Genomic DNA, 7,579 nt, shown 5'->3' with positions numbered 1-7,579 from the left:
CCACAGTATCTGAAAGGGCTGATTACTGTCTGAAGTCTGCTCTACCCACACCTCTGTCTATCCCTCTTCATCTAGAACAACCAGCGTCATCTTCCATTCCTTTCACCATCATGTGTTTAACTCGCTTCTCCTTTTTGACAGTCAGATATCAATGTAATAATGAAATGATCTGTGTCAGTGCTGGCCATTTCCCTGTCCTGATTTCAGACCCCACTCTGGACACTTGTTTCCCATTCCAGGACCTTCTTGTATTAATATTCAGCACCACCTGTCAGTCAGAAACTTGTCTCAATGAACCGATCCTTTTACTGAACTTCCAACTGCTGCTGTCTATTTCTCGAGGGAAAGAGCTGCTCACTGAATAAGGATGTGAGGGGAATGTAACCCGGCTGCTGGTGAGAAGGTCCCGTCTTCTCAATCAAAAGCCTTTTATTTTACTTCAGTGATTCCCAGATTCCCAGCTGGTCTGTTGAGGATTTTGTTTTCACAGAAATAACTTGTTAAATACAAATCTGATTCCAACATGTCAGTAACAGGACAGAATGGGAACCTTTTAAAAGGATGAAGCAACTATTTCAGTGGCTTCTCACTGTCCCCCTGAAGCCTGTGTGAAGGGGAATTACCAATAGTCTGTAATTTATTACTTCCACACCAAGTTTGAGTTATTTGTCGTGTGAAAGATTGCTGAACGGAGTCTTTTACTGTCAGTTACGGATGAGAAGTTGACAAAAATTGGCAAGATAAAGCTGTTCATAAAATAGCACCAGAAATTTGAGTCGGTAAAAGCAAAATTGTGTTTTAAAAGTTTATTTAAACCGCTACGGGAAAATAGATTTTTATGTACTTTTCCAGTCGATCACTTCTTTTCCAAAGTGAAATTGGTGGCTTTCACAAATTCAAATATTCTGCCAGGTTGACAGGTTCAACCAATGATTTTTTGTATTTTGTGCTTCGAGGTTCTCTGATTGAATCATTCCTGAGAACTAATGGCTGTGTGGCCTAATGGATAAGGCGTCTGACTTCGGTGTATTCTATGATGTTATCAGAAGATTGCAGGTTCGAGTCCTGCCACGGTCATTTTGACCCAAAGGGATTATGCAGGGCTTTGGGGATCAAGTCGGGGACTGAACAGATTGGAAACCCGACATGGACTTGATAGGGCGAATGGCCTCCTCATGTGCTGTCACTGACTTTATGAGAAGAGGGTGACCAATCAGAAGTGGGCTGGGGTTACAGCGGGCTCAAACTGCAGGAATTCCAGGTCCCTGAATGACTGAGCTGAAACTGATCAGTTTCACTGCAGGAAACACCGTCTCGGGGGAAATAACATCACAAATAATTCCATTTTGCTAATTATTCAATTATAAAACAATGGGCAGATGTGAAGGTGTGATGTTACTTTTCACTGTGAGGGGAGAATCCACCATCTGGGTAAATCAGCAACTTTATAACATCGTCTGTACGTTTAGAAAAGAAACGATGAAAACTCTCCCCATAACCCTGGTGCGGTGGAAAGGCTCAATTCAGAGATTGGACTATAACGAGAGCACAACATAAATCATTAACTGATATTTCCGGCATAAAACACACCCCAGCTCCCGTTCCCATGTCACTGCTGTCCCTATGAGGCGGTGGGTGACTCTGAAAAGAGACTTTGTTTTGTGTTTCTGCAGGAAAACCACAAAGATCCTCCCAGGCAGTGAAACTCATCTTCCCAGAATCTCCATACCAGATTGAAACAGAAAACACAAAGACAGTGAGAAAGTTCCAGAGAGTTACTGAGCATTAAAACCAATGAAATAAACCAATTCTAGAGAGATGTTGGTGCAGCTTTTTCAGAGAGATTGTGGGTGGCTCTTAAAAGAGCCGTTGTGTTTCGAGTGTTTTCACTACACGGTGGAGTTTTACTTGGAGTTGATGTACTTGGTCACTCACTTTGTCCCTTCTCACATTCCGAGCGCTTTGTTGGGTGGAAATGTTTCTTCAGGCAGTTTCAACAGCTCAGAGCCGACATTGAGTGAGAAACCAGAAATGGGAGTACGGGACACAGACAAGGAATTGAGGCTGAACCTTTCTAAATCTCACTGGTTATAGGCCTCAGCTAGAGCATTGTGTCTAATTCCATGCTCCACACTTTAGCAGGAATGGCAAGGCCTTAGAGAGGGTGCAGAGGAGATTTACTAGAATGTATCAGAGATGCAGGAATTCAGCTAATGTGGAAAGAATAGGGGTCTGGGGTGTGTGAAGCTGGGGTCCTTCTTCTTAGAGCAGAGATGTTAATGGGGCAGTTAATAGTTGTGTTCAACATTGTGAAGAGTTTTTATAAGAAGAAAGAAGTTTGACTACAATTAGGCAGAGCCTTGGTGAGATCACACCTGGAGCAGTGTGTACAGTTTTGGTTCCCCTTATCTAAGGAAGGATATACTTGCCTTAAAGGAAGTGTATCAAAGTGTCACTCGATTGCATCCTGGGATGAGGGGATTGTCCTATGAGAAGAGATTGAGTAGACGAGGCCGATATTCCTCAGAATTTAGAAGAGTGAGAGGTAATCTTACTGGCACCTAAAAATCTTAAGGGATTTAACAGGGTAAATGCTGGGAGGATGTTTCCTCTGGCTGGGGAATCTAGAACTAGGAATCACAGTCTCAGTATAAATGGCTCCATCATTTAGGACTGAGAAGAGGAGAATTTTTTTTCACTCAAAGTATTGTGAATCTTTGGAATTCTCTACGCGCAGTGGTTAGCACCGCAGCCTCACAGCTCCAGTGACCTCGGTTCCGTCCAGGGTATTGCCTGTGCGGAGTTTGCAAGTTTTCTCTGTGACCGCGTGGGTTTCCGCCGGGTGCTCCAGTTTCCTCCCACAGCCAAAGACTTGCAGGTTGATAGGTAAATTGACCATTGTAAATTGCCCCTAGTGGAGATAGGTCGTAGGAGAATGGTGGGAATGTGGTAGGGAATATGGGATGAATGGAGGATTAGTATAAATGGGTGGTTGTTGGTCGGCACAGACTCGGTGGGCCGAAGGGCCTTTTTCAGTGCTGTATCTCTCTGTGACTCCAGAGATGTGGATGCTCAATCATTGGGTATATCCAAGAGAGAGATCGATAGGTTTTTGGATACGAAGGGAATCAAGGGATCTGTGCTCGTGTGGTAAGATGGAGTTGATGTAGGAGATCAGCTGTGATCTTATTGAATGGCAGAGCTATTTCGATGGGCCGAATGGCCTACTCCTATTTTTTATGTAAAGTTCCATTCTCTCAGGGAATATTTAATTTTCAAAAAGAGAAATACTGCACACACTGGAAACCTGAATAATAACAGAAGATTCTGGAAACACTCAGCAGTTCCAGCAGTATCTGTGGAGAGAGGAAGGTAGGAGCAATGTTTCAGGTCTATAGAAGGGTCACAGAACTGGACCACTAACCCGAGCTTCTCTTCTCCACAGTTGTTTCCGGACTGGCTGAGTGTTTTCAGTATTTTAGACTTTTTCTTTCTGTATTTCATCCATTTCCCATTTGACTATTTGCTGTGAAACTTTCAGCGTTGTGCTCAATTCTTTGTGTCGTTGTGTTTTCTTTATTTGAAGTAATGTAAATAGTATCCTGAAATGAATTTGCCAAATGGTTGGGCAAATTGTTACAACCAGTTTTTGAGCAAGTTCTCCACATACACGGTGAAGGATTCCTTCACATTTGTGAAGACCATACAGGACTTGCATATCGATAGCAATGCCATGTCCATGTGTCATTTGACATTGCTAGCCTATTCACCAATGTACCACTTCAGGAAGCCATAGATATTTGCACTGCAGTGCTATATCATGGTGATCTAGACCCGTCACCATTGTGTGAATCCGTATTCATTGAACTTATGAACTCGGCAACTTGCACAGTTGAGTTCAGTTTTATTGACACCATGTATCGCTGGTGTTGCCATGGGATCCCCTCTCGGCCCAGCTCTCACAAACATCTTTGTTGGATTCCATGACAAACCTGTTTTTAAGGGAATGACACCTAACCTCCGACCTCTTGACTATTTCCAATATGTAGATGATACGTTTGCTATATTTGAATCCGCAGCTGCATGAAATAACTTCCTTGCACGTCTTCATGGGCTCCATCCTACACTCAAATTCACCTTTGGAATGGAGCTGTCAAATGAGTTCCCTTTCCTTGATGTACTAGTTGAGAAATCTGCTAAGGGGTTTTCTACAACGGTCTACCGCAAACCGACCTTCACTGGTCAATACACGCGTTGGGATTCTTACAGTTCCACGCGCTATAAGATTGGATTTATCGACAACCTCATAAATAGGGCTGAGCCATTTGCTCACCATGCAATATTGATGGTGAAATAGGGCGAATCAAAGACATCCTGCATTACAATGGCTACACTGATCAGATCATTTCTCACTGTATATCACACAAACTTATAAACGGGCTGAAGGCCGTCGTTTTGAGCCCTGAAAAGTGACCAGTCTCCCTCAAATTACCCTGGAAGGGTAATATATCCCCAGTATTTGAGTAACAGGTGAAGCGAGCTGTTTCCTGCTGTTACTATGCAGGAGCAACAAGTGTGGTGTTCACCACTAACAGGATGCTGCTGTCAAGCAAAAGAGACGTCCTGCCTATCACACAAATAAGTAACGTGGTATATGAATTTTAATACCAGTGTGATGCTAGGTTTCTAGACCGTACATCCCAAAACTGGCGGATTGTATCAAATAACATGTCCCTTCCGCTGTTCGCAATGGGCCCTACCCAACCAACCCGTGCTTGCAAAACTCAAAACACAGTATCCAACATGAGATGTGATTCCACAATCGGACAACATTTGCTAAATAATTCTCAGTGTGCTAAGAATTACGTTGACAACCGATTTAAGACTGTCAGTAGGGCTCGCAGTGTGGTGCATTGGTGTGTACTGTAAACTACATATATTAATACACAGGGCCCTGTTCTTTGCAGACAGAAAGAACATGCACACATGTTGTGCCAGTTTCAGCTGAACAAAATAAGTGACAGCCATTCACTGGCTCATTCCACAGGGCAATGCCTTGACCAATCAGAGTCAAGCTGCCTGGTTTAAATTACAAACAAAGCTGGGCAGTTATCTGTCAGTTACCATAAACTGGTGCATTCTGAATGGCAATGCCTCTACCAATCAGAGTTCACTTGCCAACCAATCAGCACTCTCTTCTCATACAGAAGAAAGTTGTTGTTTTCCCTTAAATTGGTATTCTTGCGGATTGCCCTGCTGAGTGCAAGACGAAAACAACTGGCTACCAAAGTTTGGACAACATGTCACTATTTTCACGAAATGATTACTTTTATTTTCAATATAAAAATATAAAGCAATATGAGTGTAACATTTACAGACAAATTCTATTACCTCACATTGCCTGATTCTTTCACACTGACAGACTGTGTGAACTACTGTCCCGATTTTGCAGTTCTCACTTCCAGTTAGCAAATGTCAGCAATCTGTGATACAGTGCAGTTTACAGACCAGACCGTCAATCACAACATGCAATAATTGTTCAGCTTATGTTGGACTGGTGGGATTTAGAAATACTAGGAATTGAGATGAGCTGTTATTGTATTTAATTATTTGTTTCATGGGATGTGGACGTCGCCAGCCAGGCCAGCATTTATAGTCCATCCCTAATTGCCCATGAGAAGGTGGTGGTGAGCTTCCTTCTTGAACCACTGCAGTCCATGTGGGGTAGGTACACCCACAGTGCTATTAGGAAGGGAGTTCCAGGATTTTTACCCAGCGACAGTGAAGGAATGGCGATATAGTTCCAAGCCAGGATGATGTGTAGCTTGGAGGAGAACTTTCAGGTGGTGGTGTTCCCATGCATCTGCTGCCCTTGTCCTTCTAGGCAGCAGAGGATGCAGGTTTGGAAGGTGCTGCCTGAGTAGCCTTGGTGCATTGTTGCAGTGCATCTTGTAGATGGTACACACTGCTGCCACTGTACGTCAGTGGTGAAGGGAGTGAATGTTGTGGACGGGGTGCCAATCAAGCGTGTTGCTTTGTCCTGGATGGTGTCGAGCTTCTTGAATGTTGTTGGAGCTGCACCCATCCAGGCAAGTGGATAGCATTCCATCACACTCCAGACTTGTGCCTTGTAAATGGTGGACAGGCTTGGGGAGTCAGGAGGTGAGTTACTCACCGCATGCTTCCTACCCTCTGACCAGCTCATGTAGTCACACTATTTATAAGGCTACTCCAGTTCAGTTTCTGGTCAATGGGAACCCCCAGGAAGTTGATAGTGGGGGATTCAGCGATCGTAATGCCGTTGAATGTCAATGGGAGATCGTTAGATTCTCTCTTGTTCGAGATGGTCATTGCCTGGCACTTGTGTGGCGCGAATGTTACTTGCCACTTATCAGCCCAAGCCTGGATATTGTCCAGGTCTTGCTGCATTTCTACATGGACCTCTTCAGTATCTGAGGAGTCGCGAATGGTGCTAAATTTTGCAATCATCAGTGAACATCCCCACTTCTGACCTTATGATTGAAGGAAGGTCACTGATGAAGGAGTGAAGAAGGTTGGGCCGAGGATACTACCCTGAGGAACTCCAGCAGTAATGTCCTGGAGCTGAGATGGTTGACCTCCAACAATCACAACCATTTTCCTTTGTGCTCGGTACGATTCCAACCAGTGGAGAGTTTTCCTCTTGATTCCCATTGACTCCAGTTTTGCTCTGGCTCCTTGATGCCATACTCAGTCAAATGCTACCTTGATGTCAAGGGCAGACACTCTCACCTCACCTCTTGAGTTCAGCTCTTTTGTCCTTGTTCGAACCAAGGCTGTAATGAGGTCAGGAGCTGAATGGCCCTGGCGGAACCCAACTGAGCGTCACTGAACAGGTTATTGCAAAGCAAGTGCCCCGTCGATGACATATTCCATCACTATACTGATGATTGAGAGTAGACTGATGAGGCAGTAATTGGCTGGGTTGGAATTGTCCTGCTTTTTGTGTACAGGACATACCTGGGCAATTTTCCACATTGCCGGGTAGATGCCAGTGTTGTAGCTGTACTGGAACAGCTTGGCTAGGGGCGCGGCAAGTTCTGGAGCACAGGTCTTCAGTACTATTGCTGGAATATTGTCAGGGCCCGTAGCCTTTGCTGTATCCAGAGCCTTCAGTCGTTTCTTGATATCACGTTGAGTGAATCGAATTAGCTGAAGACTGGCATCTGTGATGCTGGGGACTTGAGAAGGAGGCCGAGATGGATCATCAACCCGGCACTTCTGGTTGAAGATTGTCGCAAATTCTCCATCCTTGTCTTTTGCACTGATGTGCTGGGCTCCCCCATCATTGAGGTTGGGGATATTTGTGGAGCCACCTCCTCCTGTTGGTTGTTTAATTGTCCACCACCATTCATCATTGGATGTGTCAGGGTGTAGATCTGATCCGTTGGTTGTGGGATCACTTAGCCCTGTCTATTACATGCTGCTTCTGCTGTTTGGCATGAAAGTAGTCCTGGGCTGTAGCTTCATCAGGCTGACGCCTCATTTCAAGGTATGCCTGGTGCTGCTCCTGGCATGCCCTCCTGCACTCTTCATTGAA

General features: G+C 44.6%; 1 non-coding gene across 1 annotated transcript; it reads left to right on the top strand.

Moving 5' to 3' along the window:
- Positions 1-988: 988 nt before the first annotated feature.
- trnar-ucg (transfer RNA arginine (anticodon UCG)) lies at positions 989-1,077 on the top strand. The gene is given in 2 exon segments: positions 989-1,025; positions 1,042-1,077. It is a non-coding gene; the product is annotated as a tRNA-Arg (tRNA).
- The last annotated feature ends 6,502 nt before the right edge of the window (positions 1,078-7,579 follow it).

The sequence above is a fragment of the Heterodontus francisci genome, chromosome 35 (assembly GCF_036365525.1).
Source record: "Heterodontus francisci isolate sHetFra1 chromosome 35, sHetFra1.hap1, whole genome shotgun sequence".
Lineage (NCBI taxonomy): Eukaryota > Metazoa > Chordata > Chondrichthyes > Heterodontiformes > Heterodontidae > Heterodontus > Heterodontus francisci.
This window is presented reverse-complemented; position numbering and strand designations above follow the sequence as displayed.